General features: G+C 50.9%; 59 non-coding genes and 1 pseudogene across 59 annotated transcripts; all 60 read right to left on the bottom strand.

Annotated features, from left to right (window-relative positions):
* Positions 1-133: 133 nt before the first annotated feature.
* Positions 134-252, bottom strand: LOC141039702 (5S ribosomal RNA). Its single transcript, XR_012200633.1, has one exon. It is a non-coding gene; the product is annotated as a 5S ribosomal RNA (ribosomal RNA).
* A 301-nt stretch (positions 253-553) lies between these two features.
* On the bottom strand, positions 554-672 carry LOC141040083 (5S ribosomal RNA). The gene has a single exon (XR_012201014.1). It is a non-coding gene; the product is annotated as a 5S ribosomal RNA (ribosomal RNA).
* Positions 673-974: 302 nt separating this feature from the next.
* On the bottom strand, positions 975-1,093 carry LOC141039904 (5S ribosomal RNA). Its single transcript, XR_012200837.1, has one exon. It is a non-coding gene; the product is annotated as a 5S ribosomal RNA (ribosomal RNA).
* Positions 1,094-1,395: 302 nt separating this feature from the next.
* LOC141039749 (5S ribosomal RNA) lies at positions 1,396-1,514 on the bottom strand. Its single transcript, XR_012200679.1, has one exon. It is a non-coding gene; the product is annotated as a 5S ribosomal RNA (ribosomal RNA).
* Positions 1,515-1,816: 302 nt separating this feature from the next.
* LOC141039701 (5S ribosomal RNA) lies at positions 1,817-1,935 on the bottom strand. Its single transcript, XR_012200632.1, has one exon. It is a non-coding gene; the product is annotated as a 5S ribosomal RNA (ribosomal RNA).
* A 301-nt stretch (positions 1,936-2,236) lies between these two features.
* On the bottom strand, positions 2,237-2,355 carry LOC141040349 (5S ribosomal RNA). The gene has a single exon (XR_012201252.1). It is a non-coding gene; the product is annotated as a 5S ribosomal RNA (ribosomal RNA).
* A 302-nt stretch (positions 2,356-2,657) lies between these two features.
* On the bottom strand, positions 2,658-2,776 carry LOC141040348 (5S ribosomal RNA). Its single transcript, XR_012201251.1, has one exon. It is a non-coding gene; the product is annotated as a 5S ribosomal RNA (ribosomal RNA).
* A 301-nt stretch (positions 2,777-3,077) lies between these two features.
* LOC141040082 (5S ribosomal RNA) lies at positions 3,078-3,196 on the bottom strand. Its single transcript, XR_012201013.1, has one exon. It is a non-coding gene; the product is annotated as a 5S ribosomal RNA (ribosomal RNA).
* Positions 3,197-3,498: 302 nt separating this feature from the next.
* LOC141040347 (5S ribosomal RNA) lies at positions 3,499-3,617 on the bottom strand. Its single transcript, XR_012201250.1, has one exon. It is a non-coding gene; the product is annotated as a 5S ribosomal RNA (ribosomal RNA).
* Positions 3,618-3,920: 303 nt separating this feature from the next.
* On the bottom strand, positions 3,921-4,039 carry LOC141039622 (5S ribosomal RNA). Its single transcript, XR_012200552.1, has one exon. It is a non-coding gene; the product is annotated as a 5S ribosomal RNA (ribosomal RNA).
* A 301-nt stretch (positions 4,040-4,340) lies between these two features.
* On the bottom strand, positions 4,341-4,459 carry LOC141040346 (5S ribosomal RNA). Its single transcript, XR_012201249.1, has one exon. It is a non-coding gene; the product is annotated as a 5S ribosomal RNA (ribosomal RNA).
* A 302-nt stretch (positions 4,460-4,761) lies between these two features.
* Positions 4,762-4,880, bottom strand: LOC141039818 (5S ribosomal RNA). The gene has a single exon (XR_012200751.1). It is a non-coding gene; the product is annotated as a 5S ribosomal RNA (ribosomal RNA).
* A 302-nt stretch (positions 4,881-5,182) lies between these two features.
* Positions 5,183-5,301, bottom strand: LOC141039332 (5S ribosomal RNA). Its single transcript, XR_012200261.1, has one exon. It is a non-coding gene; the product is annotated as a 5S ribosomal RNA (ribosomal RNA).
* A 302-nt stretch (positions 5,302-5,603) lies between these two features.
* On the bottom strand, positions 5,604-5,722 carry LOC141040345 (5S ribosomal RNA). The gene has a single exon (XR_012201248.1). It is a non-coding gene; the product is annotated as a 5S ribosomal RNA (ribosomal RNA).
* A 302-nt stretch (positions 5,723-6,024) lies between these two features.
* Positions 6,025-6,143, bottom strand: LOC141040344 (5S ribosomal RNA). The gene has a single exon (XR_012201247.1). It is a non-coding gene; the product is annotated as a 5S ribosomal RNA (ribosomal RNA).
* A 302-nt stretch (positions 6,144-6,445) lies between these two features.
* Positions 6,446-6,564, bottom strand: LOC141040343 (5S ribosomal RNA). The gene has a single exon (XR_012201246.1). It is a non-coding gene; the product is annotated as a 5S ribosomal RNA (ribosomal RNA).
* A 302-nt stretch (positions 6,565-6,866) lies between these two features.
* LOC141040341 (5S ribosomal RNA) lies at positions 6,867-6,985 on the bottom strand. The gene has a single exon (XR_012201244.1). It is a non-coding gene; the product is annotated as a 5S ribosomal RNA (ribosomal RNA).
* A 302-nt stretch (positions 6,986-7,287) lies between these two features.
* On the bottom strand, positions 7,288-7,406 carry LOC141039515 (5S ribosomal RNA). Its single transcript, XR_012200444.1, has one exon. It is a non-coding gene; the product is annotated as a 5S ribosomal RNA (ribosomal RNA).
* A 302-nt stretch (positions 7,407-7,708) lies between these two features.
* LOC141040340 (5S ribosomal RNA) lies at positions 7,709-7,827 on the bottom strand. The gene has a single exon (XR_012201243.1). It is a non-coding gene; the product is annotated as a 5S ribosomal RNA (ribosomal RNA).
* Positions 7,828-8,129: 302 nt separating this feature from the next.
* Positions 8,130-8,248, bottom strand: LOC141040339 (5S ribosomal RNA). Its single transcript, XR_012201242.1, has one exon. It is a non-coding gene; the product is annotated as a 5S ribosomal RNA (ribosomal RNA).
* Positions 8,249-8,550: 302 nt separating this feature from the next.
* On the bottom strand, positions 8,551-8,669 carry LOC141040419 (5S ribosomal RNA). Its single transcript, XR_012201322.1, has one exon. It is a non-coding gene; the product is annotated as a 5S ribosomal RNA (ribosomal RNA).
* Positions 8,670-8,971: 302 nt separating this feature from the next.
* LOC141040338 (5S ribosomal RNA) lies at positions 8,972-9,090 on the bottom strand. Its single transcript, XR_012201241.1, has one exon. It is a non-coding gene; the product is annotated as a 5S ribosomal RNA (ribosomal RNA).
* A 302-nt stretch (positions 9,091-9,392) lies between these two features.
* LOC141040337 (5S ribosomal RNA) lies at positions 9,393-9,511 on the bottom strand. The gene has a single exon (XR_012201240.1). It is a non-coding gene; the product is annotated as a 5S ribosomal RNA (ribosomal RNA).
* Positions 9,512-9,813: 302 nt separating this feature from the next.
* Positions 9,814-9,932, bottom strand: LOC141040336 (5S ribosomal RNA). Its single transcript, XR_012201239.1, has one exon. It is a non-coding gene; the product is annotated as a 5S ribosomal RNA (ribosomal RNA).
* A 302-nt stretch (positions 9,933-10,234) lies between these two features.
* On the bottom strand, positions 10,235-10,353 carry LOC141039646 (5S ribosomal RNA). Its single transcript, XR_012200576.1, has one exon. It is a non-coding gene; the product is annotated as a 5S ribosomal RNA (ribosomal RNA).
* A 301-nt stretch (positions 10,354-10,654) lies between these two features.
* LOC141040335 (5S ribosomal RNA) lies at positions 10,655-10,773 on the bottom strand. The gene has a single exon (XR_012201238.1). It is a non-coding gene; the product is annotated as a 5S ribosomal RNA (ribosomal RNA).
* Positions 10,774-11,075: 302 nt separating this feature from the next.
* On the bottom strand, positions 11,076-11,194 carry LOC141039910 (5S ribosomal RNA). The gene has a single exon (XR_012200843.1). It is a non-coding gene; the product is annotated as a 5S ribosomal RNA (ribosomal RNA).
* Positions 11,195-11,496: 302 nt separating this feature from the next.
* On the bottom strand, positions 11,497-11,615 carry LOC141039645 (5S ribosomal RNA). The gene has a single exon (XR_012200575.1). It is a non-coding gene; the product is annotated as a 5S ribosomal RNA (ribosomal RNA).
* Positions 11,616-11,917: 302 nt separating this feature from the next.
* Positions 11,918-12,036, bottom strand: LOC141040334 (5S ribosomal RNA). Its single transcript, XR_012201237.1, has one exon. It is a non-coding gene; the product is annotated as a 5S ribosomal RNA (ribosomal RNA).
* A 302-nt stretch (positions 12,037-12,338) lies between these two features.
* Positions 12,339-12,457, bottom strand: LOC141039565 (5S ribosomal RNA). The gene has a single exon (XR_012200494.1). It is a non-coding gene; the product is annotated as a 5S ribosomal RNA (ribosomal RNA).
* A 302-nt stretch (positions 12,458-12,759) lies between these two features.
* LOC141039377 (5S ribosomal RNA) lies at positions 12,760-12,878 on the bottom strand. The gene has a single exon (XR_012200306.1). It is a non-coding gene; the product is annotated as a 5S ribosomal RNA (ribosomal RNA).
* A 302-nt stretch (positions 12,879-13,180) lies between these two features.
* On the bottom strand, positions 13,181-13,299 carry LOC141040498 (5S ribosomal RNA). Its single transcript, XR_012201401.1, has one exon. It is a non-coding gene; the product is annotated as a 5S ribosomal RNA (ribosomal RNA).
* Positions 13,300-13,601: 302 nt separating this feature from the next.
* LOC141040333 (5S ribosomal RNA) lies at positions 13,602-13,720 on the bottom strand. The gene has a single exon (XR_012201236.1). It is a non-coding gene; the product is annotated as a 5S ribosomal RNA (ribosomal RNA).
* A 302-nt stretch (positions 13,721-14,022) lies between these two features.
* On the bottom strand, positions 14,023-14,141 carry LOC141040332 (5S ribosomal RNA). Its single transcript, XR_012201235.1, has one exon. It is a non-coding gene; the product is annotated as a 5S ribosomal RNA (ribosomal RNA).
* A 302-nt stretch (positions 14,142-14,443) lies between these two features.
* Positions 14,444-14,562, bottom strand: LOC141040330 (5S ribosomal RNA). Its single transcript, XR_012201233.1, has one exon. It is a non-coding gene; the product is annotated as a 5S ribosomal RNA (ribosomal RNA).
* A 302-nt stretch (positions 14,563-14,864) lies between these two features.
* Positions 14,865-14,983, bottom strand: LOC141040328 (5S ribosomal RNA). Its single transcript, XR_012201232.1, has one exon. It is a non-coding gene; the product is annotated as a 5S ribosomal RNA (ribosomal RNA).
* A 302-nt stretch (positions 14,984-15,285) lies between these two features.
* On the bottom strand, positions 15,286-15,404 carry LOC141040327 (5S ribosomal RNA). Its single transcript, XR_012201231.1, has one exon. It is a non-coding gene; the product is annotated as a 5S ribosomal RNA (ribosomal RNA).
* Positions 15,405-15,706: 302 nt separating this feature from the next.
* Positions 15,707-15,825, bottom strand: LOC141040459 (5S ribosomal RNA). The gene has a single exon (XR_012201362.1). It is a non-coding gene; the product is annotated as a 5S ribosomal RNA (ribosomal RNA).
* A 297-nt stretch (positions 15,826-16,122) lies between these two features.
* On the bottom strand, positions 16,123-16,241 carry LOC141039807 (5S ribosomal RNA). The gene has a single exon (XR_012200740.1). It is a non-coding gene; the product is annotated as a 5S ribosomal RNA (ribosomal RNA).
* Positions 16,242-16,543: 302 nt separating this feature from the next.
* LOC141040326 (5S ribosomal RNA) lies at positions 16,544-16,662 on the bottom strand. The gene has a single exon (XR_012201230.1). It is a non-coding gene; the product is annotated as a 5S ribosomal RNA (ribosomal RNA).
* Positions 16,663-16,964: 302 nt separating this feature from the next.
* On the bottom strand, positions 16,965-17,083 carry LOC141040325 (5S ribosomal RNA). The gene has a single exon (XR_012201229.1). It is a non-coding gene; the product is annotated as a 5S ribosomal RNA (ribosomal RNA).
* Positions 17,084-17,385: 302 nt separating this feature from the next.
* Positions 17,386-17,492, bottom strand: LOC141040156 (5S ribosomal RNA; annotated as a pseudogene).
* Positions 17,493-17,794: 302 nt separating this feature from the next.
* LOC141039513 (5S ribosomal RNA) lies at positions 17,795-17,913 on the bottom strand. The gene has a single exon (XR_012200442.1). It is a non-coding gene; the product is annotated as a 5S ribosomal RNA (ribosomal RNA).
* Positions 17,914-18,215: 302 nt separating this feature from the next.
* LOC141040324 (5S ribosomal RNA) lies at positions 18,216-18,334 on the bottom strand. Its single transcript, XR_012201228.1, has one exon. It is a non-coding gene; the product is annotated as a 5S ribosomal RNA (ribosomal RNA).
* A 298-nt stretch (positions 18,335-18,632) lies between these two features.
* On the bottom strand, positions 18,633-18,751 carry LOC141039806 (5S ribosomal RNA). Its single transcript, XR_012200739.1, has one exon. It is a non-coding gene; the product is annotated as a 5S ribosomal RNA (ribosomal RNA).
* A 302-nt stretch (positions 18,752-19,053) lies between these two features.
* LOC141040323 (5S ribosomal RNA) lies at positions 19,054-19,172 on the bottom strand. The gene has a single exon (XR_012201227.1). It is a non-coding gene; the product is annotated as a 5S ribosomal RNA (ribosomal RNA).
* Positions 19,173-19,474: 302 nt separating this feature from the next.
* Positions 19,475-19,593, bottom strand: LOC141040322 (5S ribosomal RNA). Its single transcript, XR_012201226.1, has one exon. It is a non-coding gene; the product is annotated as a 5S ribosomal RNA (ribosomal RNA).
* A 302-nt stretch (positions 19,594-19,895) lies between these two features.
* On the bottom strand, positions 19,896-20,014 carry LOC141040321 (5S ribosomal RNA). The gene has a single exon (XR_012201225.1). It is a non-coding gene; the product is annotated as a 5S ribosomal RNA (ribosomal RNA).
* Positions 20,015-20,316: 302 nt separating this feature from the next.
* On the bottom strand, positions 20,317-20,435 carry LOC141040320 (5S ribosomal RNA). The gene has a single exon (XR_012201224.1). It is a non-coding gene; the product is annotated as a 5S ribosomal RNA (ribosomal RNA).
* Positions 20,436-20,737: 302 nt separating this feature from the next.
* Positions 20,738-20,856, bottom strand: LOC141039397 (5S ribosomal RNA). Its single transcript, XR_012200327.1, has one exon. It is a non-coding gene; the product is annotated as a 5S ribosomal RNA (ribosomal RNA).
* A 302-nt stretch (positions 20,857-21,158) lies between these two features.
* Positions 21,159-21,277, bottom strand: LOC141040497 (5S ribosomal RNA). The gene has a single exon (XR_012201400.1). It is a non-coding gene; the product is annotated as a 5S ribosomal RNA (ribosomal RNA).
* A 302-nt stretch (positions 21,278-21,579) lies between these two features.
* LOC141039644 (5S ribosomal RNA) lies at positions 21,580-21,698 on the bottom strand. The gene has a single exon (XR_012200574.1). It is a non-coding gene; the product is annotated as a 5S ribosomal RNA (ribosomal RNA).
* A 302-nt stretch (positions 21,699-22,000) lies between these two features.
* Positions 22,001-22,119, bottom strand: LOC141040318 (5S ribosomal RNA). The gene has a single exon (XR_012201222.1). It is a non-coding gene; the product is annotated as a 5S ribosomal RNA (ribosomal RNA).
* Positions 22,120-22,417: 298 nt separating this feature from the next.
* LOC141039805 (5S ribosomal RNA) lies at positions 22,418-22,536 on the bottom strand. Its single transcript, XR_012200738.1, has one exon. It is a non-coding gene; the product is annotated as a 5S ribosomal RNA (ribosomal RNA).
* Positions 22,537-22,838: 302 nt separating this feature from the next.
* On the bottom strand, positions 22,839-22,957 carry LOC141040317 (5S ribosomal RNA). The gene has a single exon (XR_012201221.1). It is a non-coding gene; the product is annotated as a 5S ribosomal RNA (ribosomal RNA).
* A 302-nt stretch (positions 22,958-23,259) lies between these two features.
* Positions 23,260-23,378, bottom strand: LOC141039362 (5S ribosomal RNA). The gene has a single exon (XR_012200291.1). It is a non-coding gene; the product is annotated as a 5S ribosomal RNA (ribosomal RNA).
* A 302-nt stretch (positions 23,379-23,680) lies between these two features.
* On the bottom strand, positions 23,681-23,799 carry LOC141039643 (5S ribosomal RNA). The gene has a single exon (XR_012200573.1). It is a non-coding gene; the product is annotated as a 5S ribosomal RNA (ribosomal RNA).
* A 302-nt stretch (positions 23,800-24,101) lies between these two features.
* Positions 24,102-24,220, bottom strand: LOC141039721 (5S ribosomal RNA). Its single transcript, XR_012200653.1, has one exon. It is a non-coding gene; the product is annotated as a 5S ribosomal RNA (ribosomal RNA).
* A 302-nt stretch (positions 24,221-24,522) lies between these two features.
* LOC141040316 (5S ribosomal RNA) lies at positions 24,523-24,641 on the bottom strand. The gene has a single exon (XR_012201220.1). It is a non-coding gene; the product is annotated as a 5S ribosomal RNA (ribosomal RNA).
* A 302-nt stretch (positions 24,642-24,943) lies between these two features.
* Positions 24,944-25,062, bottom strand: LOC141040315 (5S ribosomal RNA). Its single transcript, XR_012201219.1, has one exon. It is a non-coding gene; the product is annotated as a 5S ribosomal RNA (ribosomal RNA).
* Between the last annotated feature and the right edge of the window lie 57 nt (positions 25,063-25,119).

Raw genomic sequence — 25,119 nt, 5'->3', positions numbered from 1 at the left:
TGCCGCCGCTAGACGCGTGAATAATGAGCACCGAGCTAAAACTTATCGTAAACGTGCAAAATAATAAAACGTGCTAAACATACGTCGCGCTCGTGCGTTTTGTTTTGCACGCGGTGCAAAAAAAATTAAAAAGGGAATGCAACACGAGGACCTCCCAGGAGGTCACCCATCCTAGTACTACTCTCGCCCAAGCACGCTTAACCCCGGAGTTCTGATGGGATCCGGTGCTTTAGTGCTGGTATGATCGCATCCGACATGTTACCCCCGTCTTCGTCCCTTATGCTTGCCCCTCCCTGCTCCACTACACACACGATTGCACATTCCTTTGGCCGCTCCCGCTCAACTACGGAGACGAGTTTTACCACGGTTCAACCGCACCAGTGCCTATTTACCATGGTTTCGACCCCTTTCAGAACACGCCTGCCGCCGCTAGACGCGTGAATAATAAGCAGCGAGCTAAAACTTACCGTAAACGTGCAAAATAATAAAACGTGCTAAACATACGTCGCGCTCGTGCGTTTTGTTTTGCACGCGGTGCAAAAAAATTAAAAAGGGAATGCAACACGAGGACTTCCCAGGAGGTCACCCATCCTAGTACGACTCTCGCCCAAGCACGCTTAACTCCGCGGTTCTGATGGGATCCGGTGCTTTAGTGCTGGTATGATCGCATCCGACATGTTACCCCCGTCTTCGTCCCTTATGCTTGCCCCTCCCAGCTCCACTACACACACGATTGCACATTCCTTTGGCCGCTCCCGCTCAACTACGGAGACGAGTTTTACCACGGTTCAACCGCACCAGTGCCTATTTACCATGGTTTCGACCCCTTTCAGAACACGCTTGCCGCCGCTAGACGCGTGAATAATGAGCAGCGAGCTAAAACTTACCGTAAACGTGCAAAATAATAAAACGTGCTAAACATACGTCGCGCTCGTGCGTTTTGTTTTGCACGCGGTGCAAAAAAAACTAAAAAGGGAATGCAACACGAGGACTTCCCAGGAGGTCACCCATCCTAGTACTACTCTCGCCCAAGCACGCTTAACTCCGGGGTTCTGATGGGATCCGGTGCTTTAGTGCTGGTATGATCCCATCCGACATGTTACCCCCGTCTTCGTCCCTTATGCTTGCCCCTCCCAGCTCCACTACACACACGATTGCACATTCCTTTGGCCGCTCCCGCTCAACTACGGAGACGAGTTTTACCACGGTTCAACCGCACCAGTGCCTATTTACCATGGTTTCGACCCCTTTCAGAACACGCTTGCCGCCGCTAGACGCGTGAATAATGAGCAGCGAGCTAAAACTTACCGTAAACGTGCAAAATAATAAAACGTGCTAAACATACGTCGCGCTCGTGCGTTTTGTTTTGCACGCGGTGCAAAAAAAATTAAAAAGGGAATGCTACACGAGGACCTCCCAGGAGGTCACCCATCCTAGTACTACTCTCGCCCAAGCACGCTTAACTCCGGAGTTCTGATGGGATCCGGTGCTTTAGTGCTGGTATGATCGCATCCGACATGTTACCCCCGTCTTCGTCCCTTATGCTTGCCCCTCCCAGCTCCACTACACACACGATTGCACATTCCTTTGGCCGCTCCCGCTCAACTACGGAGACGAGTTTTACCACGGTTCAACCGCACCAGTGCCTATTTACCATGGTTTCGACCCCTTTCAGAACAAGCTTGCCGCCGCTAGACGCGTGAATAATGAGCACCGAGCTAAAACTTACCGTAAACGTGCAAAATAATAAAACGTGCTAAACATACGTCGCGCTCGTGCGTTTTGTTTTGCACGCGGTGCAAAAAAAATTAAAAAGGGAATGCAACACGAGGACCTCCCAGGAGGTCACCCATCCTAGTACTACTCTCGCCCAAGCACGCTTAACCCCGGAGTTCTGATGGGATCCGGTGCTTTAGTGCTGGTATGATCGCATCCGACATGTTACCCCCGTCTTCGTCCCTTATGCTTGCCCCTCCCAGCTCCACTACACACACGATTGCACATTCCTTTGGCCGCTCCCGCTCAACTACGGAGACGAGTTTTACCACGGTTCAACCGCACCAGTGCCTATTTACCATGGTTTCGACCCCTTTCAGAACACGCCTGCCGCCGCTAGACGCGTGAATAATAAGCAGCGAGCTAAAACTTACCGTAAACGTGCAAAATAATAAAACGTGCTAAACATACGTCGCGCTCGTGCGTTTTGTTTTGCACGCGGTGCAAAAAAATTAAAAAGGGAATGCAACACGAGGACTTCCCAGGAGGTCACCCATCCTAGTACTACTCTCGCCCAAGCACGCTTAACTTCGGAGTTCTGATGGGATCCGGTGCTTTAGTGCTGGTATGATCGCATCCGACATGTTACCCCCGTCTTCGTCCCTTATGCTTGCCCCTCCCAGCTCCACTACACACACGATTGCACATTCCTTTGGCCGCTCCCGCTCAACTACGGAGACGAGTTTTACCACGGTTCAACCGCACCAGTGCCTATTTACCATGGTTTCGACCCCTTTCAGAACACGCTTGCCGCCGCTAGACGCGTGAATAATGAGCAGCGAGCTAAAACTTACCGTAAACGTGCAAAATAATAAAACGTGCTAAACATACGTCGCGCTCGTGCGTTTTGTTTTGCACGCGGTGCAAAAAAAATTAAAAAGGGAATGCAACACGAGGACTTCCCAGGAGGTCACCCATCCTAGTACTACTCTCGCCCAAGCACGCTTAACTTCGGAGTTCTGATGGGATCCGGTGCTTTAGTGCTGGTATGATCGCATCCGACATGTTACCCCCGTCTTCGTCCCTTATGCTTGCCCCTCCCTGCTCCACTACACACACGATTGCACATTCCTTTGGCCGCTCCCGCTCAACTACGGAGACGAGTTTTACCACGGTTCAACCGCACCAGTGCCTATTTACCATGGTTTCGACCCCTTTCAGAACACGCCTGCCGCCGCTAGACGCGTGAATAATAAGCAGCGAGCTAAAACTTACCGTAAACGTGCAAAATAATAAAACGTGCTAAACATACGTCGCGCTCGTGCGTTTTGTTTTGCACGCGGTGCAAAAAAATTAAAAAGGGAATGCAACACGAGGACTTCCCAGGAGGTCACCCATCCTAGTACGACTCTCGCCCAAGCACGCTTAACTCCGCGGTTCTGATGGGATCCGGTGCTTTAGTGCTGGTATGATCGCATCCGACATGTTACCCCCATCTTCGTCCCTTATGCTTGCCCCTCCCAGCTCCACTACACACACGATTGCACATTCCTTTGGCCGCTCCCGCTCAACTACGGAGACGAGTTTTACCACGGTTCAACCGCACCAGTGCCTATTTACCATGGTTTCGACCCCTTTCAGAACACGCTTGCCGCCGCTAGACGCGTGAATAATGAGCAGCGAGCTAAAACTTACCGTAAACGTGCAAAATAATAAAACGTGCTAAACATACGTCGCGCTCGTGCGTTTTGTTTTGCACGCGGTGCAAAAAAAATTAAAAAGGGAATGCAACACGAGGACTTCCCAGGAGGTCACCCATCCTAGTACTACTCTCGCCCAAGCACGCTTAACTTCGGAGTTCTGATGGGATCCGGTGCTTTAGTGCTGGTATGATCGCATCCGACATGTTACCCCCGTCTTCGTCCCTTATGCTTGCCCCTCCCAGCTCCACTACACACACGATTGCACATTCCTTTGGCCGCTCCCGCTCAACTACGGAGACGAGTTTTACCACGGTTCAACCGCACCAGTGCCTATTTACCATGGTTTCGACCCCTTTCAGAACACGCTTGCCGCCGCTAGACGCGTGAATAATGAGCAGCGAGCTAAAACTTACCGTAAACGTGCAAAATAATAAAACGTGCTAAACATACGTCGCGCTCGTGCGTTTTGTTTTGCACGCGGTGCAAAAAAAAATTAAAAAGGGAATGCAACACGAGGACCTCCCAGGAGGTCACCCATCCTAGTACTACTCTCGCCAAAGCACGCTTAACTTCGGAGTTCTGATGGGATCCGGTGCTTTAGTGCTGGTATGATCGCATCCGACATGTTACCCCCGTCTTCGTCCCTTATGCTTGCCCCTCCCAGCTCCACTACACACACGATTGCACATTCCTTTGGCCGCTCCCGCTCAACTACGGAGACGAGTTTTACCACGGTTCAACCGCACCAGTGCCTATTTACCATGGTTTCGACCCCTTTCAGAACACGCTTGCCGCCGCTAGACGCGTGAATAATGAGCAGCGAGCTAAAACTTACCGTAAACGTGCAAAATAATAAAACGTGCTAAACATACGTCGCGCTCGTGCGTTTTGTTTTGCACGCGGTGCAAAAAAATTAAAAAGGGAATGCAACACGAGGACTTCCCAGGAGGTCACCCATCCTAGTACTACTCTCGCCCAAGCACGCTTAACTTCGGAGTTCTGATGGGATCCGGTGCTTTAGTGCTGGTATGATCGCATCCGACATGTTACCCCCGTCTTCGTCCCTTATGCTTGCCCCTCCCAGCTCCACTACACACACGATTGCACATTCCTTTGGCCGCTCCCGCTCAACTACGGAGACGAGTTTTACCACGGTTCAACCGCACCAGTGCCTATTTACCATGGTTTCGACCCCTTTCAGAACACGCTTGCCGCCGCTAGACGCGTGAATAATGAGCAGCGAGCTAAAACTTACCGTAAACATGCAAAATAATAAAACGTGCTAAACATACGTCGCGCTCGTGCGTTTTGTTTTGCATGCGGTGCAAAAAAAATTAAAAAGGGAAAGCAACACGAGGACTTCCCAGGAGGTCACCCATCCTAGTACTACTCTCACCCAAGCACGCTTAACTTCGGAGTTCTGATGGGATCCGATGCTTTAGTGCTGGTATGATCGCATCCGACACGTTACCCCCGTCTTCGTCCCTTATGCTTGCCCCTCCCAGCTCCACTACACACACGATTGCACATTCCTTTGGCCGCTCCAGCTCAACTACGGAGACGAGTTTTACCACGTTTCAACCGCACCAGTGCCTATTTACCATGGTTTCGACCGCTTTCAGAACACGCTTGCCGCCGCTAGACGCGTGAATAATGAGCAGCGAGCTAAAACTTACCGTAAACGTGCAAAATAATAAAACGTGCTAAACATACGTCGCGCTCGTGCGTTTTGTTTTGCACGCGGTGCAAAAAAAATTAAAAAGGGAATGCAACACGAGGACTTCCCAGGAGGTCACCCATCCTAGTACTACTCTCGCCCAAGCACGCTTAACTTCGGAGTTCTGATGGGATCCGGTGCTTTAGTGCTGGTATGATCGCATTCGACATGTTACCCCCGTCTTCGTCCCTTATGCTTGCCCCTCCCAGCTCCACTACACACACGATTGCACATTCCTTTGGCCGCTCCCGCTCAACTACGGAGACGAGTTTTACCACGGTTCAACCGCACCAGTGCCTATTTACCATGGTTTCGACCCCTTTCAGAACACGCTTGCCGCCGCTAGACGCGTGAATAATGAGCAGCGAGCTAAAACTTACCGTAAACGTGCAAAATAATAAAACGTGCTAAACATACGTCGCGCTCGTGCGTTTTGTTTTGCACGCGGTGCAAAAAAAACTAAAAAGGGAATGCAACACGAGGACTTCCCAGGAGGTCACCCATCCTAGTACTACTCTCGCCCAAGCACGCTTAACTTCGGAGTTCTGATGGGATCCGGTGCTTTAGTGCTGGTATGATCGCATCCGACATGTTACCCCCGTCTTCGTCCCTTATGCTTGCCCCTCCCAGCTCCACTACACACACGATTGCACATTCCTTTGGCCGCTCCCGCTCAACTACGGAGACGAGTTTTACCACGGTTCAACCGCACCAGTGCCTATTTACCATGGTTTCGACCCCTTTCAGAACACGCTTGCCGCCGCTAGACGCGTGAATAATGAGCAGCGAGCTAAAACATACCGTAAACGTGCAAAATAATAAAACGTGCTAAACATACGTCGCGCTCGTGCGTTTTGTTTTGCACGCGGTGCAAAAAAAATTAAAAAGGGAATGCAACACGAGGACTTCCCAGGAGGTCACCCATCCTAGTACTACTCTCGCCCAAGCACGCTTAACTTCGGAGTTCTGATGGGATCCGGTGCTTTAGTGCTGGTATGATCGCATCCGACATGTTACCCCCGTCTTCGTCCCTTATGCTTGCCCCTCCCAGCTCCACTACACACACGATTGCACATTCCTTTGGCCGCTCCCGCTCAACTACGGAGACGAGTTTTACCACGGTTCAACCGCACCAGTGCCTATTTACCATGGTTTCGACCCCTTTCAGAACACGCTTGCCGCCGCTAGACGCGTGAATAATGAGCAGCGAGCTAAAACTTACCGTAAACGTGCAAAATAATAAAACGTGCTAAACATACGTCGCGCTCGAGCGTTTTGTTTTGCACGCGGTGCAAAAAAAATTAAAAAGGGAATGCAACACGAGGACTTCCCAGGAGGTCACCCATCCTAGTACTACTCTCGCCCAAGCACGCTTAACTTCGGAGTTCTGATGGGATCCGGTGCTTTAGTGCTGGTATGATCGCATCCGACATGTTACCCCCGTCTTCGTCCCTTATGCTTGCCCCTCCCAGCTCCACTACACACACGATTGCACATTCCTTTGGCCGCTCCCGCTCAACTACGGAGACGAGTTTTACCACGGTTCAACCGCACCAGTGCCTATTTACCATGGTTTCGACCCCTTTCAGAACACGCTTGCCGCCGCTAGACGCGTGAATAATGAGCAGCGAGCTAAAACTTACCGTAAACGTGCAAAATAATAAAACGTGCTAAACATACGTCGCGCTCGTGCGTTTTGTTTTGCACGCGGTGCAAAAAAAATTAAAAAGGGAATGCAACACGAGGACTTCCCAGGAGGTCACCCATCCTAGTACTACTCTCGCCCAAGCACGCTTAACTTCGGAGTTCTGATGGGATCCGGTGCTTTAGTGCTGGTATGATCGCATCCGACATGTTACCCCCGTCTTCGTCCCTTATGCTTGCCCCTCCCAGCTCCACTACACACACGATTGCACATTCCTTTGGCCGCTCCCGCTCAACTACGGAGACGAGTTTTACCACGGTTCAACCGCACCAGTGCCTATTTACCATGGTTTCGACCCCTTTCAGAACACGCTTGCCGCCGCTAGACGCGTGAATAATGAGCAGCGAGCTAAAACATACCGTAAACGTGCAAAATAATAAAACGTGCTAAACATACGTCGCGCTCGTGCGTTTTGTTTTGCACGCGGTGCAAAAAAAATTAAAAAGGGAATGCAACACGAGGACTTCCCAGGAGGTCACCCATCCTAGTACTACTCTCGCCCAAGCACGCTTAACTTCGGAGTTTTGATGGGATCCGGTGCTTTAGTGCTGGTATGATCGCATCCGACATGTTACCCCCGTCTTCGTCCCTTATGCTTGCCCCTCCCAGCTCCACTACACACACGATTGCACATTCCTTTGGCCGCTCCCGTTCAACTACGGAGACGAGTTTTACCACGGTTCAACCGCACCAGTGCCTATTTACCATGGTTTCGACCCCTTTCAGAACACGCTTGCCGCCGCTAGACGCGTGAATAATGAGCAGCGAGCTAAAACTTACCGTAAACGTGCAAAATAATAAAACGTGCTAAACATACGTCGCGCTCGTGCGTTTTGTTTTGCACGCGGTGCAAAAAAAATTAAAAAGGGAATGCAACACGAGGACTTCCCAGGAGGTCACCCATCCTAGTACTACTCTCGCCCAAGCACGCTTAACTTCGGAGTTCTGATGGGATCCGGTGCTTTAGTGCTGGTATGATCGCATCCGACATGTTACCCCCGTCTTCGTCCCTTATGCTTGCCCCTCCCAGCTCCATTACACACAAGATTGCACATTCCTTTGGCCGCTCCCGCTCAACTACGGAGACGAGTTTTACCACGGTTCAACCGCACCAGTGCCTATTTACCATGGTTTCGACCCCTTTCAGAACACGCTTGCCGCCGCTAGACGCGTGAATAATGAGCAGCGAGCTAAAACTTACCGTAAACGTGCAAAATAATAAAACGTGCTAAACATACGTCGCGCTCGTGCGTTTTGTTTTGCACGCGGTGCAAAAAAAATTAAAAAGGGAATGCAACACGAGGACTTCCCAGGAGGTCACCCATCCTAGTACTACTCTCGCCCAAGCACGCTTAACTTCGGAGTTCTGATGGGATCCGGTGCTTTAGTGCTGGTATGATCGCATCCAACATGTTACCCCCGTCTTCGTCCCTTATGCTTGCCCCTCCCAGCTCCACTACACACACGATTGCACATTCCTTTGGCCGCTCCCGCTCAACTACGGAGACGAGTTTTACCACGGTTCAACCGCGCCAGTGCCAATTTACCATGGTTTCGACCCCTTTCAGAACACGCTTGCCGCCGCTAGACGCGTGAATAATGAGCAGCGAGCTAAAACTTACCGTAAACGTGCAAAATAATAAAACGTGCTAAACATACGTCGCGCTCGTGCGTTTTGTTTTGCACGCGGTGCAAAAAAAATTAAAAAGGGAATGCAACACGAGGACTTCCCAGGAGGTCACCCATCCAAGTACTACTCTCGCCCAAGCACGCTTAACTTCGGAGTTCTGATGGGATCCGGTGCTTTAGTGCTGGTATGATCGCATCCGACATGTTACCCCCGTCTTCGTCCCTTATGCTTGCCCCTCCCAGCTCCACTACACACACGATTGCACATTCCTTTGGCCGCTCCCGCTCAACTACGGAGACGAGTTTTACCACGGTTCAACCGCACCAGTGCCTATTTACCATGGTTTCGACCCCTTTCAGAACACGCTTGCCGCCGCTAGACGCGTGAATAATGAGCAGCGAGCTAAAACTTACCGTAAACGTGCAAAATAATAAAACGTGCTAAACATACGTCGCGCTCGTGCGTTTTGTTTTGCACGCGGTGCAAAAAAAACTAAAAAGGGAATGCAACACGAGGACTTCCCAGGAGGTCACCCATCCTAGTACTACTCTCGCCCAAGCACGCTTAACTTCGGAGTTCTGATGGGATCCGGTGCTTTAGTGCTGGTATGATCGCATCCGACATGTTACCCCCGTCTTCGTCCCTTATGCTTGCCCCTCCCAGCTCCACTACACACACGATTGCACATTCCTTTGGCCGCTCCCGCTCAACTACGGAGACGAGTTTTACCACGGTTCAACCGCACCAGTGCCTATTTACCATGGTTTCGACCCCTTTCAGAACACGCTTGCCGCCGCTAGACGCGTGAATAATGAGCAGCGAGTTAAAACTTACCGTAAACGTGCAAAATAATAAAACGTGCTAAACATACGTCGCGCTCGTGCGTTTTGTTTTGCACGCGGTGCAAAAAAAATTAAAAAGGGAATGCAACACGAGGACTTCCCAGGAGGTCACCCATCCTAGTACTACTCTCGCCCAAGCACGCTTAACTTCGGAGTTCTGATGGGATCCGGTGCTTTAGTGCTGGTATGATCGCATCCGACATGTTACCCCCGTCTTCGTCCCTTATGCTTGCCCCTCCCAGCTCCACTACACACACGATTGCACATTCCTTTGGCCGCTCCCGCTCAACTACGGAGACGAGTTTTACCACGGTTCAACCGCACCAGTGCCTATTTACCATGGTTTCGACCCCTTTCAGAACACGCTTGCCGCCGCTAGACGCGTGAATAATGAGCAGCGAGCTAAAACTTACCGTAAACGTGCAAAATAATAAAACGTGCTAAACATACGTCGCGCTCGTGCGTTTTGTTTTGCACGCGGTGCAAAAAAAATTAAAAAGGGAATGCAACACGAGGACTTCCCAGGAGGTCACCCATCCTAGTACTACTCTCGCCCAAGCACGCTTAACTTCGGAGTTCTGATGGGATCCGGTGCTTTAGTGCTGGTATGATCGCATCCGACATGTTACCCCCGTCTTCGTCCCTTATGCTTGCCCCTCCCAGCTCCACTACACACACGATTGCACATTCCTTTGGCCGCTCCCGCTCAACTACGGAGACGAGTTTTACCACGGTTCAACCGCACCAGTGCCTATTTACCATGGTTTCGACCCCTTTCAGAACACGCTTGCCGCCGCTAGACGCGTGAATAATGAGCAGCGAGCTAAAACTTACCGTAAACGTGCAAAATAATAAAACGTGCTAAACATACGTCGCGCTCGTGCGTTTTGTTTTGCACGCGGTGCAAAAAAAATTAAAAAGGGAATGCAACACGAGGACTTCCCAGGAGGTCACCCATCCTAGTACTACTCTCGCCCAAGCACGCTTAACTTCGGAGTTATGATGGGATCCGGTGCTTTAGTGCTGGTATGATCGCATCCGACATGTTACCCCGTCTTCGTCCCTTATGCTTGCCCCTCCCAGCTCCACTACACACACGATTGCACATTCCTTTGGCCGCTCCCGCTCAACTACGGAGACGAGTTTTACCACGGTTCAACCGCACCAGTGCCTATTTACCATGGTTTCGACCCCTTTCAGAACACGCTTGCCGCCGCTAGACGCGTGAATAATGAGCAGCGAGCTAAAACTTACCGTAAACGTGCAAAATAATAAAACGTGCTAAACATACGTCGCGCTCGTGCGTTTTGTTTTGCACGCGGTGCAAAAAAAATTAAAAAGGGAATGCAACACGAGGACTTCCCAGGAGGTCACCCATCCTAGTACTACTCTCGCCCAAGCACGCTTAACTTCGGAGTTCTGATGGGATCCGGTGCTTTAGTGCTGGTATGATCGCATCCGACATGTTACCCCCGTCTTCGTCCCTTATGCCTGCCCCTCCCAGCTCCACTACACACACGATTGCACATTCCTTTGGCCGCTCCCGCTCAACTACGGAGACGAGTTTTACCACGGTTCAACCGCGCCAGTGCCTATTTACCATGGTTTCGACCCCTTTCAGAACACGCTTGCCGCCGCTAGACGCGTGAATAATGAGCAGCGAGCTAAAACTTACCGTAAACGTGCAAAATAATAAAACGTGCTAAACATACGTCGCGCTCGTGCGTTTTGTTTTGCACGCGGTGCAAAAAAAATTAAAAAGGGAATGCAACAAGAGGACTTCCCAGGAGGTCACCCATCCTAGTACTACTCTCGCCCAAGCACGCTTAACTTCGGAATTCTGATGGGATCCGGTACTTTAGTGCTGGTATGATCGCATCCGACATGTTACCCCCGTCTTCGTCCCTTATGCTTGCCCCTCCCAGCTCCACTACACACACGATTGCACATTCCTTTGGCCGCTCCCGCTCAACTACGGAGACGAGTTTTACCACGGTTCAACCGCACCAGTGCCTATTTACCATGGTTTCGACCCCTTTCAGAACACGCTTGCCGCCGCTAGACGCGTGAATAATGAGCAGCGAGCTAAAACTTACCGTAAACGTGCAAAATAATAAAACGTGCTAAACATACGTCGCGCTCGTTCGTTTTGTTTTGCACGCGGTGCAAAAAAAATTAAAAAGGGAATGCAACACGAGGACTTCCCAGGAGGTCACCCATCCTAGTACTACTCTCGCCCAAGCACGCTTAACTTCGGAGTTATGATGGGATCCGGTGCTTTAGTGCTGGTATGATCGCATCCGACATGTTACCCCCGTCTTCGTCCCTTATGCTTGCCCCTCCCAGCTCCACTACACACACGATTGCACATTCCTTTGGCCGCTCCCGCTCAACTACGGAGACGAGTTTTACCACGGTTCAACCGCACCAGTGCCTATTTACCATGGTTTCGACCCCTTTCAGAACACGCTTGCCGCCGCTAGACGCGTGAATAATGAGCAGCGAGCTAAAACTTACCGTAAACGTGCAAAATAATAAAACGTGCTAAACATACGTCGCGCTCGTGCGTTTTGTTTTGCACGCGGTGCAAAAAAAATTAAAAAGGGAATGCAACACGAGGACTTCCCAGGAGGTCACCCATCCTAGTACTACTCTCGCCCAAGCACGCTTAACTTCGGAGTTCTGATGGGATCCGGTGCTTTAGTGCTGGTATGATCGCATCCGACATGTTACCCCCGTCTTCGTCCCTTATGCCTGCCCCTCCCAGCTCCACTACACACACGATTGCACATTCCTTTGGCCGCTCCCGCTCAACTACGGAGACGAGTTTTACCACGGTTCAACCGCGCCAGTGCCTATTTACCATGGTTTCGACCCCTTTCAGAACACGCTTGCCGCCGCTAGACGCGTGAATAATGAGCAGCGAGCTAAAACTTACCGTAAACGTGCAAAATAATAAAACGTGCTAAACATACGTCGCGCTCGTGCGTTTTGTTTTGCACGCGGTGCAAAAAAAATTAAAAAGGGAATGCAACAAGAGGACTTCCCAGGAGGTCACCCATCCTAGTACTACTCTCGCCCAAGCACGCTTAACTTCGGAGTTCTGATGGGATCCGGTGCTTTAGTGCTGGTATGATCGCATCCGACATGTTACCCCCGTCTTCGTCCCTTATGCTTGCCCCTCCCAGCACCACTACACACACGATTGCACATTCCTTTGGCCGCTCCCGCTCAACTACGGAGACGAGTTTTACCACGGTTCAACCGCGCCAGTGCCTATTTACCATGGTTTCGACCCCTTTCAGAACACGCTTGCCGCCGCTAGACGCGTGAATAATGAGCAGCGAGCTAAAACTTACCGTAAACGTGCAAAATAATAAAACGTGCTAAACATACGTCGCGCTCGTGCGTTTTGTTTTGCACGCGGTGCAAAAAAAATTAAAAAGGGAATGCAACACGAGGACTTCCCAGGAGGTCACCCATCCTAGTACTACTCTCGCCCAAGCACGCTTAACTTCGGAATTCTGATGGGATCCGGTGCTTTAGTGCTGGTATGATCGCATCCGACATGTTACCCCCGTCTTCGTCCCTTATGCTTGCCCCTCCCAGCTCCACTACACACACGATTGCACATTCCTTTGGCCGCTCCCGCTCAACTACGGAGACGAGTTTTACCACGGTTCAACCGCGCCAGTGCCTATTTACCATGGTTTCGACCCCTTTCAGAACACGCTTGCCGCCGCTAGACGCGTGAATAATGAGCAGCGAGCTAAAACTTACCGTAAACGTGCAAAATAATAAAACGTGCTAAACGTACGTCGCGCTCGTGCGTTTTGTTTTGCACGCGGTGCAAAAAAAACTAAAAAGGAAATGCAACACGAGGACTTCCCAGGAGGTCACCCATCCTAGTACTACTCTCGCCCAAGCACGCTTAACTTCGGAGTTCTGATGGGATCCGGTGCTTTAGTGCTGGTATGATCGCATCCGACATGTTACCCCCGTCTTCGTCCCTTATGCTTGCCCCTCCCAGCTCCACTACACACACGATTGCACATTCCTTTGGCCGCTCCCGCTCAACTACGGAGACGAGTTTTACCACGGTTCAACCGCACCAGTGCCTATTTACCATGGTTTCGACCCCTTTCAGAACACGCTTGCCGCCGCTAGACGCGTGAATAATGAGCAGCGAGCTAAAACTTACCGTAAACGTGCAAAATAATAAAACGTGCTAAACATACGTCGCGCTCGTGCGTTTTGTTTTGCACGCGGTGCAAAAAAAATTAAAAAGGGAATGCAACACGAGGACTTCCCAGGAGGTCACCCATCCTAGTACTACTCTCGCCCAAGCACGCTTAACTTCGGAGTTCTGATGGGATCCGGTGCTTTAGTGCTGGTATGATCGCATCCGACATGTTACCCCCGTCTTCGTCCCTTATGCTTGCCCCTCCCAGCTCCACTACACACACGATTGCACATTCCTTTGGCCGCTCCCGCTCAACTACGGAGATGAGTTTTACCACGGTTCAACCGCACCAGTGCCTATTTACCATGGTTTCGACCCCTTTCAGAACACGCTTGCCGCCGCTAGACGCGTGAATAATGAGCAGCGAGCTAAAACTTACCGTAAACGTGCAAAATAATAAAACGTGCTAAACATACGTCGCGCTCGTGCGTTTTGTTTTGCACGCGGTGCAAAAAAAATTAAAAAGGGAATGCAACACGAGGACTTCCCAGGAGGTCACCCATCCTAGTACTACTCTCGCCCAAGCACGCTTAACTTCGGAGTTCTGATGGGATCCGGTGCTTTAGTGCTGGTATGATCGCATCCGACATGTTACCCCCGTCTTCGTCCCTTATGCCTGCCCCTCCCAGCTCCACTACACACACGATTGCACATTCCTTTGGCCGCTCCCGCTCAACTACGGAGACGAGTTTTACCACGGTTCAACCGCGCCAGTGCCTATTTACCATGGTTTCGACCCCTTTCAGAACACGCTTGCCGCCGCTAGACGCGTGAATAATGAGCAGCGAGCTAAAACTTACCGTAAACGTGCAAAATAATAAAACGTGCTAAACATACGTCGCGCTCGTGCGTTTTGTTTTGCACGCGGTGCAAAAAAAATTTAAAAGGGAATGCAACACGAGGACTTCCCAGGAGGTCACCCATCCTAGTACTACTCTCGCCCAAGCACGCTTAACTTCGGAGTTCTGATGGGATCCGGTGCTTTAGTGCTGGTATGATCGCATCCGACATGTTACCCCCGTCTTCGTCCCTTATGCTTGCCCCTCCCAGCTCCACTACACACACGATTGCACATTCCTTTGGCCGCTCCCGCTCAACTACGGAGACGAGTTTTACCACGGTTCAACCGCGCCAGTGCCTATTTACCATGGTTTCGACCCCTTTCAGAACACGCTTGCCGCCGCTAGACGCGTGAATAATGAGCAGCGAGCTAAAACTTACCGTAAACGTGCAAAATAATAAAACGTGCTAAACATACGTCGCGCTCGTGCGTTTTGTTTTGCACGCGGTGCAAAAAAAATTAAAAAGGGAATGCAACACGAGGACTTCCCAGGAGGTCACCCATCCTAGTACTACTCTCGCCCAAGCACGCTTAACTTCGGAGTTCTGATGGGATCCGGTGCTTTAGTGCTGGTATGATCGCATCCGACATGTTACCCCCGTCTTCGTCCCTTATGCTTGCCCCTCCCAGCTCCACTACACACACGATTGCACATTCCTTTGGCCGCTCCCGCTCAACTACGGAGACGAGTTTTACCACGGTTCAACCGCACCAGTGCCTATTTACCATGGTTTCGACCCCTTTCAGAACACGCTTGCCGCCGCTAGACGCGTGAATAATGAGCAGCGAGCTAAAACTTACCGTAAACGTGCAAAATAATAAAACGTGCTAAACATACGTCGCGCTCGTGCGTTTTGTTTTGCACGCGGTGCAAAAAAAATTAAAAAGGGAATGCAACACGAGGACTTCCCAGGAGGTCACCCATCCTAGTACTACTCTCGCCCAAGCACGCTTAACTTCGGAGTTCTGATGGGATCCGGTGCTTTAGTGCTGGTATGATCGCATCCGACATGTTACCCCCGTCTTCGTCCCTTATGCTTGCCCCTCCCAGCTCCACTACACACACGATTGCACATTCCTTTGGCCGCTCCCGCTCAACTACGGAGACGAGTTTTACCACGGTTCAACCGCACCAGTGCCTATTTACCATGGTTTCGACCCCTTTCAGAACACGCTTGCCGCCGCTAGACGCGTGAATAATGAGCAGCGAGCTAAAACTTACCGTAAACGTGCAAAATAATAAAACGTGCTAAACATACGTCGCGCTCGTGCGTTTTGTTTTGCACGCGGTGCAAAAAAAATTAAAAAGGGAATGCAACACGAGGACTTCCCAGGAGGTCACCCATCCTAGTACTACTCTCGCCCAAGCACGCTTAACTTCGGAGTTCTGATGGGATCCGGTGCTTTAGTGCTGGTATGATCACATCCGACATGTTACCCCCGTCTTCGTCCCTTATGCTTGCCCCTCCCAGCTCCACTACACACACGATTGCACATTCCTTTGGCCGCTCCCGCTCAACTACGGAGACGAGTTTTACCACGGTTCAACCGCACCAGTGCCTATTTACCATGCTTTCGACCCCTTTCAGAACACGCTTGCCGCCGCTAGACGCGTGAATAATGAGCAGCGAGCTAAAACTTACCGTAAACGTGCAAAATAATAAAACGTGCTAAACATACGTCGCGCTCGTGCGTTTTGTTTTGCACGCGGTGCAAAAAAATTAAAAAGGGCAACACGAGGACTTCCCAGGAGGTCACCCATCCTAGTACTACTCTCGCCCAAGCACGCTTAACTTCGGAGTTCTGATGGGATCCGGTGCTTTAGTGCTGGTATGATCGCATCCGACATGTTACCCCCGTCTTCGTCCCTTATGCTTGCCCCTCCCAGCTCCACTACACACACGATTGCACATTCCTTTGGCCGCTCCCGCTCAACTACGGAGACGAGTTTTACCACGGTTCAACCGCACCAGTGCCTATTTACCATGGTTTCGACCCCTTTCAGAACACGCTTGCCGCCGCTAGACGCTTGAATAATGAGCAGCGAGCTAAAACTTACCGTAAACGTGCAAAATAATAAAACGTGCAAAACATACGTCGCGCTCGTGCGTTTTGTTTTGCACGCGGTGCAAAAAAAACTAAAAAGGGAATGCAACACGAGGACTTCCCAGGAGGTCACCCATCCTAGTACTACTCTCGCCCAAGCACGCTTAACTTCGGAGTTCTGATGGGATCCGGTGCTTTAGTGCTGGTATGATCGCATCCGACATGTTACCCCCGTCTTCGTCCCTTATGCTTGCCCCTCCCAGCTCCACTACACACACGATTGCACATTCCTTTGGCCGCTCCCGCTCAACTACGGAGACGAGTTTTACCACGGTTCAACCGCACCAGTGCCTATTTACCATGGTTTCGACCCCTTTCAGAACACGCTTGCCGCCGCTAGACGCGTGAATAATGAGCAGCGAGCTAAAACTTACCGTAAACGTGCAAAATAATAAAACGTGCTAAACATACGTCGCGCTCGTGCGTTTTGTTTTGCACGCGGTGCAAAACAAATTAAAAAGGGAATGCAACACGAGGACTTCCCAGGAGGTCACCCATCCTAGTACTACTCTCGCCCAAGCACGCTTAACTTCGGAGTTCTGATGGGATCCGGTGCTTTAGTGCTGGTATGATCGCATCCGACATGTTACCCCCGTCTTCGTCCCTTATGCTTGCCCCTCCCAGCTCCACTACACACACGATTGCACATTCCTTTGGCCGCTCCCGCTCAACTACGGAGACGAGTTTTACCACGGTTCAACCGCACCAGTGCCTATTTACCATGGTTTCGACCCCTTTCAGAACACGCTTGCCGCCGCTAGACGCGTGAATAATGAGCAGCGAGCTAAAACTTACCGTAAACGTGCAAAATAATAAAACGTGCTAAACATACGTCGCGCTCGTGCGTTTTGTTTTGCACGCGGTGCAAAAAAAATTAAAAAGGGAATGCAACACGAGGACTTCCCAGGAGGTCACCCATCCTAGTACTACACGCTTAACTTCGGAGTTCTGATGGGATCCGGTGCTTTAGTGCTGGTATGATCGCATCCGACATGTTACCCCCGTCTTCGTCCCTTATGCTTGCCCCTCCCAGCTCCACTACACACACGATTGCACATTCCTTTGGCCGCTCCCGCTCAACTACGGAGACGAGTTTTACCACGGTTCAACCGCACCAGTGCCTATTTACCATGGTTTCGACCCCTTTCAGAACACGCTTGCCGCCGCTAGACGCGTGAATAATGAGCAGCGAGCTAAAACTTACCGTAAACGTGCAAAATAATAAAACGTGCTAAACATACGTCCCGCTCGTGCGTTTTGTTTTGCACGCGGTGCAAAACAAATTAAAAAGGGAATGCAACACGAGGACTTCCCAGGAGGTCACCCATCCTAGTACTACTCTCGCCCAAGCACGCTTAACTTCGGAGTTTTGATGGGATCCGGTGCTTTAGTGCTGGTATGATCGCATCCGACATGTTACCCCCGTCTTCGTCCCTTATGCTTGCCCCTCCCAGCTCCACTACACACACGATTGCACATTCCTTTGGCCGCTCCCGCTCAACTACGGAGACGAGTTTTACCACGGTTCAACCGCACCAGTGCCTATTTACCATGGTTTCGACCCCTTTCAGAACACGCTTGCCGCCGCTAGACGCGTGAATAATGAGCAGCGAGCTAAAACTTACCGTAAACGTGCAAAATAATAAAACGTGCTAAACATACGTCGCGCTCGTGCGTTTTGTTTTGCACGCGGTGCAAAAAAAACTAAAAAGGGAATGCAACACGAGGACTTCCCAGGAGGTCACCCATCCTAGTACTACTCTCGCCCAAGCACGCTTAACTTCGGAGTTCTGATGGGATCCGGTGCTTTAGTGCTGGTATGATCGCATCCGACATGTTACCCCCGTCTTCGTCCCTTATGCTTGCCCCTCCCAGCTCCACTACACACACGATTGCACATTCCTTTGGCCGCTCCTGCTCAACTACGGAGACGAGTTTTACCACGGTTCAACCGCACCAGTGCCTATTTACCATGGTTTCGACCCCTTTCAGAACACGCTTGCCGCCGCTAGACGCGTGAATAATGAGCAGCGAGCTAAAACTTACCGTAAACGTGCAAAATAATAAAACGTGCTAAACATACGTCGCGCTCGTGCGTTTTGTTTTGCACGCGGTGCAAAAAAAATTAAAAAGGGCAACACGAGGACTTCCCAGGAGGTCACCCATCCTAGTACTACTCTCGCCCAAGCACGCTTAACTTCGGAGTTCTGATGGGATCCGGTGCTTTAGTGCTGGTATGATCGCATCCGACATGTTACCCCCGTCTTCGTCCCTTATGCTTGCCCCTCCCAGCTCCACTACACACACGATTGCACATTCCTTTGGCCGCTCCCGCTCAACTACGGAGACGAGTTTTACCACGGTTCAACCGCACCAGTGCCTATTTACCATGGTTTCGACCCCTTTCAGAACACGCTTGCCGCCGCTAGACGCGTGAATAATGAGCAGCGAGCTAAAACTTACCGTAAACGTGCAAAATAATAAAACGTGCTAAACATACGTCGCGCTCGTGCGTTTTGTTTTGCACGCGGTGCAAAAAAAATTAAAAAGGGAATGCAACACGAGGACTTCCCAGGAGGTCACCCATCCTAGTACTACTCTCGCCCAAGCACGCTTAACTTCGGAGTTCTGATGGGATCCGGTGCTTTAGTGCTGGTATGATCGCATCCGACATGTTACCCCCGTCTTCGTCCCTTATGCTTGCCCCTCCCAGCTCCACTACACACACGATTGCACATTCCTTTGGCCGCTCCCGCTCAACTACGGAGACGAGTTTTACCACGGTTCAACCGCACCAGTGCCTATTTACCATGGTTTCGACCCCTTTCAGAACACGCTTGCCGCCGCTAGACGCGTGAATAATGAGCAGCGAGCTAAAACTTACCGTAAACGTGCAAAATAATAAAACGTGCTAAACATACGTCGCGCTCGTGCGTTTTGTTTTGCACGCGGTGCAAAAAAAATTAAAAAGGGAATGCAACACGAGGACTTCCCAGGAGGTCACCCATCCTAGTACTACTCTCGCCCAAGCACGCTTAACTTCGGAGTTCTGATGGGATCCGGTGCTTTAGTGCTGGTATGATCGCATCCGACATGTTACCCCCGTCTTCGTCCCTTATGCTTGCCCCTCCCAGCTCCACTACACACACGATTGCACATTCCTTTGGCCGCTCCCGCTCAACTACGGAGACGAGTTTTACCACGGTTCAACCGCACCAGTGCCTATTTACCATGGTTTCGACCCCTTTCAGAACACGCTTGCCGCCGCTAGACGCGTGAATAATGAGCAGCGAGCTAAAACTTACCGTAAACGTGCAAAATAATAAAACGTGCTAAACGTACGTCGCGCTCGTGCGTTTTGTTTTGCACGCGGTGCAAAAAAAATTAAAAAGGGAATGCAACACGAGGACTTCCCAGGAGGTCACCCATCCTAGTACTACTCTCGCCCAAGCACGCTTAACTTCGGAGTTCTGATGGGATCCGGTGCTTTAGTGCTGGTATGATCGCATCCGACATGTTACCCCCGTCTTCGTCCCTTATGCTTGCCCCTCCCAGCTCCACTACACACACGATTGCACATTCCTTTGGCCGCTCCCGCTCAACTACGGAGACGAGTTTTACCACGGTTCAACCGCACCAGTGCCTATTTACCATGGTTTCGACCCCTTTCAGAACACGCTTGCCGCCGCTAGACGCGTGAATAATGAGCAGCGAGCTAAAACTTACCGTAAACGTGCAAAATAATAAAACGTGCTAAACATACGTCGCGCTCGTGCGTTTTGTTTTGCACGCGGTGCAAAAAAAATTAAAAAGGGAATGCAACACGAGGACTTCCCAGGAGGTCACCCATCCTAGTACTACTCTCGCCCAAGCACGCTTAACTTCGGAGTTCTGATGGGATCCGGTGCTTTAGTGCTGGTATGATCGCATCCGACATGTTACCCCCGTCTTCGTCCCTTATGCTTGCCCCTCCCAGCTCCACTACACACACGATTGCACATTCCTTTGGCCGCTCCCGCTCAACTACGGAGACGAGTTTTACCACGGTTCAACCGCACCAGTGCCTATTTACCATGGTTTCGACCCCTTTCAGAACACGCTTGCCGCCGCTAGACGCGTGAATAATGAGCAGCGAGCTAAAACTTACCGTAAACGTGCAAAATAATAAAACGTGCTAAACATACGTCGCGCTCGTGCGTTTTGTTTTGCACGCGGTGCAAAAAAAATTAAAAAGGGAATGCAACACGAGGACTTCCCAGGAGGTCACCCATCCTAGTACTACTCTCGCCCAAGCATGCTTAACTTCGGAGTTCTGATGGGATCCGGTGCTTTAGTGCTGGTATGATCGCATCCGACATGTTACCCCCGTCTTCGTCCCTTATGCTTGCCCCTCCCAGCTCCACTACACACACGATTGCACATTCCTTTGGCCGCTCCCGCTCAACTACGGAGACGAGTTTTACCACGGTTCAACCGCACCAGTGCCTATTTACCATGGTTTCGACCCCTTTCAGAACACGCTTGCCGCCGCTAGACGCGTGAATAATGAGCAGCGAGCTAAAACTTACCGTAAACGTGCAAAATAATAAAACGTGCTAAACGTACGTCGCGCTCGTGCGTTTTGTTTTGCACGCGGTGCAAAAAAAACTAAAAAGGAAATGCAACACGAGGACTTCCCAGGAGGTCACCCATCCTAGTACTACTCTCGCCCAAGCACGCTTAACTTCGGAGTTCTGATGGGATCCGGTGCTTTAGTGCTGGTATGATCGCATCCGACATGTTACCCCCGTCTTCGTCCCTTATGCTTGCCCCTCCCAGCTCCACTACACACACGATTGCACATTCCTTTGGCCGCACCCGCTCAACTACGGAGACGAGTTTTACCACGGTTCAACCGCACCAGTGCCTATTTACCATGGTTTCGACCCCTTTCAGAACACGCTTGCCGCCGCTAGACGCGTGAATAATGAGCAGCGAGCTAAAACTTACCGTAAACGTGCAAAATAATAAAACGTGCTAAACATACGTCGCGCTCGTGCGTTTTGTTTTGCACGCGGTGCAAAAAAAATTAAAAAGGGAATGCAACACGAGGACTTTCCAGGAGGTCACCCATCCTAGTACTACTCTCGCCCAAGCACGCTTAACTTCGGAGTTCTGATGGGATCCGATGCTTTAGTGCTGGTATGATCGCATCCGACATGTTACCCCCGTCTTCGTCCCTTATGCTTGCCCCTCCCAGCTCCACTACACACACGATTGCACATTCCTTTGGCCGCTCCCGCTCAACTACGGAGACGAGTTTTACCACGGTTCAACCGCACCAGTGCCTATTTACCATGGTTTCGACCCCTTTCAGAACACGCCTGCCGCCGCTAGACGCGTGAATAATGAGCAGCGAGCTAAAACTTACCGTAAACGTGCAAAATAATAAAACGTGCTAAACATACGTCGCGCTCGTGCGTTTTGTTTTGCACGCGGTGCAAAAAAAACTAAAAAGGGAATGCAACACGAGGACTTCCCAGGAGGTCACCCATCCTAGTACTACTCTCGCCCAAGCACGCTTAACTTCGGAGTTCTGATGGGATCCGGTGCTTTAGTGCTGGTATGATCGCATCCGACATGTTACCCCCGTCTTCGTCCCTTATGCTTGCCCCTCCCAGCTCCACTACACACACGATTGCACATTCCTTTGGCCGCTCCCGCTCAACTACGGAGACGAGTTTTACCACGGTTCAACCGCGCCAGTGCCTATTTACCATGGTTTCGACCCCTTTCAGAACACGCTTGCCGCCGCTAGACGCGTGAATAATGAGCAGCGAGCTAAAACTTACCGTAAACGTGCAAAATAATAAAACGTGCTAAACATACGTCGCGCTCGTGCGTTTTGTTTTGCACGCGGTGCAAAAAAAATTAAAAAGGGCAACACGAGGACTTCCCAGGAGGTCACCCATCCTAGTACTACTCTCGCCCAAGCACGCTTAACTTCGGAGTTCTGATGGGATCCGGTGCTTTAGTGCTGGTATGATCGCATCCCACATGTTACCCCCGTCTTCGTCCCTTATGCTTGCCCCTCCCAGCTCCACTACACACACGATTGCACATTCCTTTGGCCGCTCCCGCTCAACTACGGAGACGAGTTTTACCACGGTTCAACCGCACCAGTGCCTATTTACCATGGTTTCGACCCCTTTCAGAACACGCTTGCCGCCGCTAGACGCCTGAATAATGAGCAGCGAGCTAAAACTTACCGTAAACGTGCAAAATAATAAAACGTGCTAAACATACGTCGCGCTCGTGCGTTTTGTTTTGCACGCGGTGCAAAAAAAATTAAAAAGGGAATGCAACACGAGGACTTCCCAGGAGGTCACCCATCCTAGTACTACTCTCGCCCAAGCACGCTTAACTTCGGAGTTCTGATGGGATCCGGTGCTTTAGTGCTGGTATGATCGCATCCGACATGTTACCCCCGTCTTCGTCCCTTATGCTTGCCCCTCCCAGCTCCACTACACACACGATTGCACATTCCTTTGGCCGCTCCCGCTCAACTACGGAGACGAGTTTTACCACGGTTCAACCGCACCAGTGCCTATTTACCATGGTTTCGACCCCTTTCAGAACACGCTTGCCGCCGCTAGACGCGTGAATAATGAGCAGCGAGCTAAAACTTACCGTAAACGTGCAAAATAATAAAACGTGCTAAACGTACGTCGCGCTCGTGCGTTTTGTTTTGCACGCGGTGCAAAAAAAACTAAAAAGGAAATGCAACACGAGGACTTCCCAGGAGGTCGCCCATCCTAGTACTACTCTCGCCCAAGCACGCTTAACTTCGGAGTTCTGATGGGATCCGGTGCTTTAGTGCTGGTATGATCGCATCCGACATGTTACCCCCGTCTTCGTCCCTTATGCTTGCCCCTCCCAGCTCCACTACACACACGATTGCACATTCCTTTGGCCGCACCCGCTCAACTACGGAGACGAGTTTTACCACGGTTCAACCGCACCAGTGCCTATTTACCATGGTTTCGACCCCTTTCAGAACACGCTTGCCGCCGCTAGACGCGTGAATAATGAGCAGCGAGCTAAAACTTACCGTAAACGTGCAAAATAATAAAACGTGCTAAACATACGTCGCGCTCGTGCGTTTTGTTTTGCACGCGGTGAAAAAAAAATTAAAAAGGGAATGCAACACGAGGACTTTCCAGGAGGTCACCCATCCTAGTACTACTCTCGCCCAAGCACGCTTAACTTCGGAGTTCTGATGGGATCCGATGCTTTAGTGCTGGTATGATCGCATCCGACATGTTACCCCCGTCTTCGTCCCTTATGCTTGCCCCTCCCAGCTCCACTACACACACGATTGCACATTCCTTTGGCCGCTCCCGCTCAATTACGGAGACGAGTTTTACCACGGTTCAACCGCACCAGTGCCTATTTACCATGGTTTCGACCCCTTTCAGAACACGCTTGCCGCCGCTAGACGCGTGAATAATGAGCAGCGAGCTAAAACTTACCGTAAACGTGCAAAATAATAAAACGTGCTAAACATACGTCGCGCTCGTGCGTTTTGTTTTGCACGCGGTGCAAAAAAAACTAAAAAGGGAATGCAACACGAGGACTTCCCAGGAGGTCACCCATCCTAGTACTACTCTCGCCCAAGCACGCTTAACTTCGGAGTTGTGATGGGATCCGGTGCTTTAGTGCTGGTATGATCGCATCCGACATGTTACCCCCGTCTTCGTCCCTTATGCTTGCCCCTCCCAGCTCCACTACACACACGATTGCACATTCCTTTGGCCGCTCCCGCTCAACTACGGAGACGAGTTTTACCACGGTTCAACCGCACCAGTGCCTATTTACCATGGTTTCGACCCCTTTCAGAACACGCTTGCCGCCGCTAGACGCGTGAATAATGAGCAGCGAGCTAAAACTTACCGTAAACGTGCAAAATAATAAAACGTGCTAAACATACGTCGCGCTCGTGCGTTTTGTTTTGCACGCGGTGCAAAAAAAATTAAAAAGGGAATGCAACACGAGGACTTCCCAGGAGGTCACCCATCCTAGTACTACTCTCGCCCAAGCACGCTTAACTTCGGAGTTCTGATGGGATCCGGTGCTTTAGTGCTGGTATGATCGCATCCGACATGTTACCCCCGTCTTCGTCCCTTATGCTTGCCCCTCCCAGCTCCACTACACACACGATTGCACATTCCTTTGGCCGCTCCCGCTCAACTACGGAGACGAGTTTTACCACGGTTCAACCGCGCCAGTGCCTATTTACCATGGTTTCGACCCCTTTCAGAACACGCTTGCCGCCGCTAGACGCGTGAATAATGAGCAGCGAGCTAAAACTTACCGTAAACGTGCAAAATAATAAAACGTGCTAAACATACGTCGCGCTCGTGCGTTTTGTTTTGCACGCGGTGCAAAAAAAATTAAAAAGGGAATGCAACACGAGGACTTCCCAGGAGGTCACCCATCCTAGTACTACTCTCGCCCAAGCACGCTTAACTTCGGAGTTCTGATGGGATCCGGTGCTTTAGTGCTGGTATGATCGCATCCGACATGTTACCCCCGTCTTCGTCCCTTATGCTTGCCCCTCCCAGCTCCACTACACAC

This window comes from Aegilops tauschii, chromosome 1 (genome assembly GCF_002575655.3).
Source record: "Aegilops tauschii subsp. strangulata cultivar AL8/78 chromosome 1, Aet v6.0, whole genome shotgun sequence".
Classification (NCBI taxonomy): domain Eukaryota; kingdom Viridiplantae; phylum Streptophyta; class Magnoliopsida; order Poales; family Poaceae; genus Aegilops; species Aegilops tauschii.
This window is presented reverse-complemented; position numbering and strand designations above follow the sequence as displayed.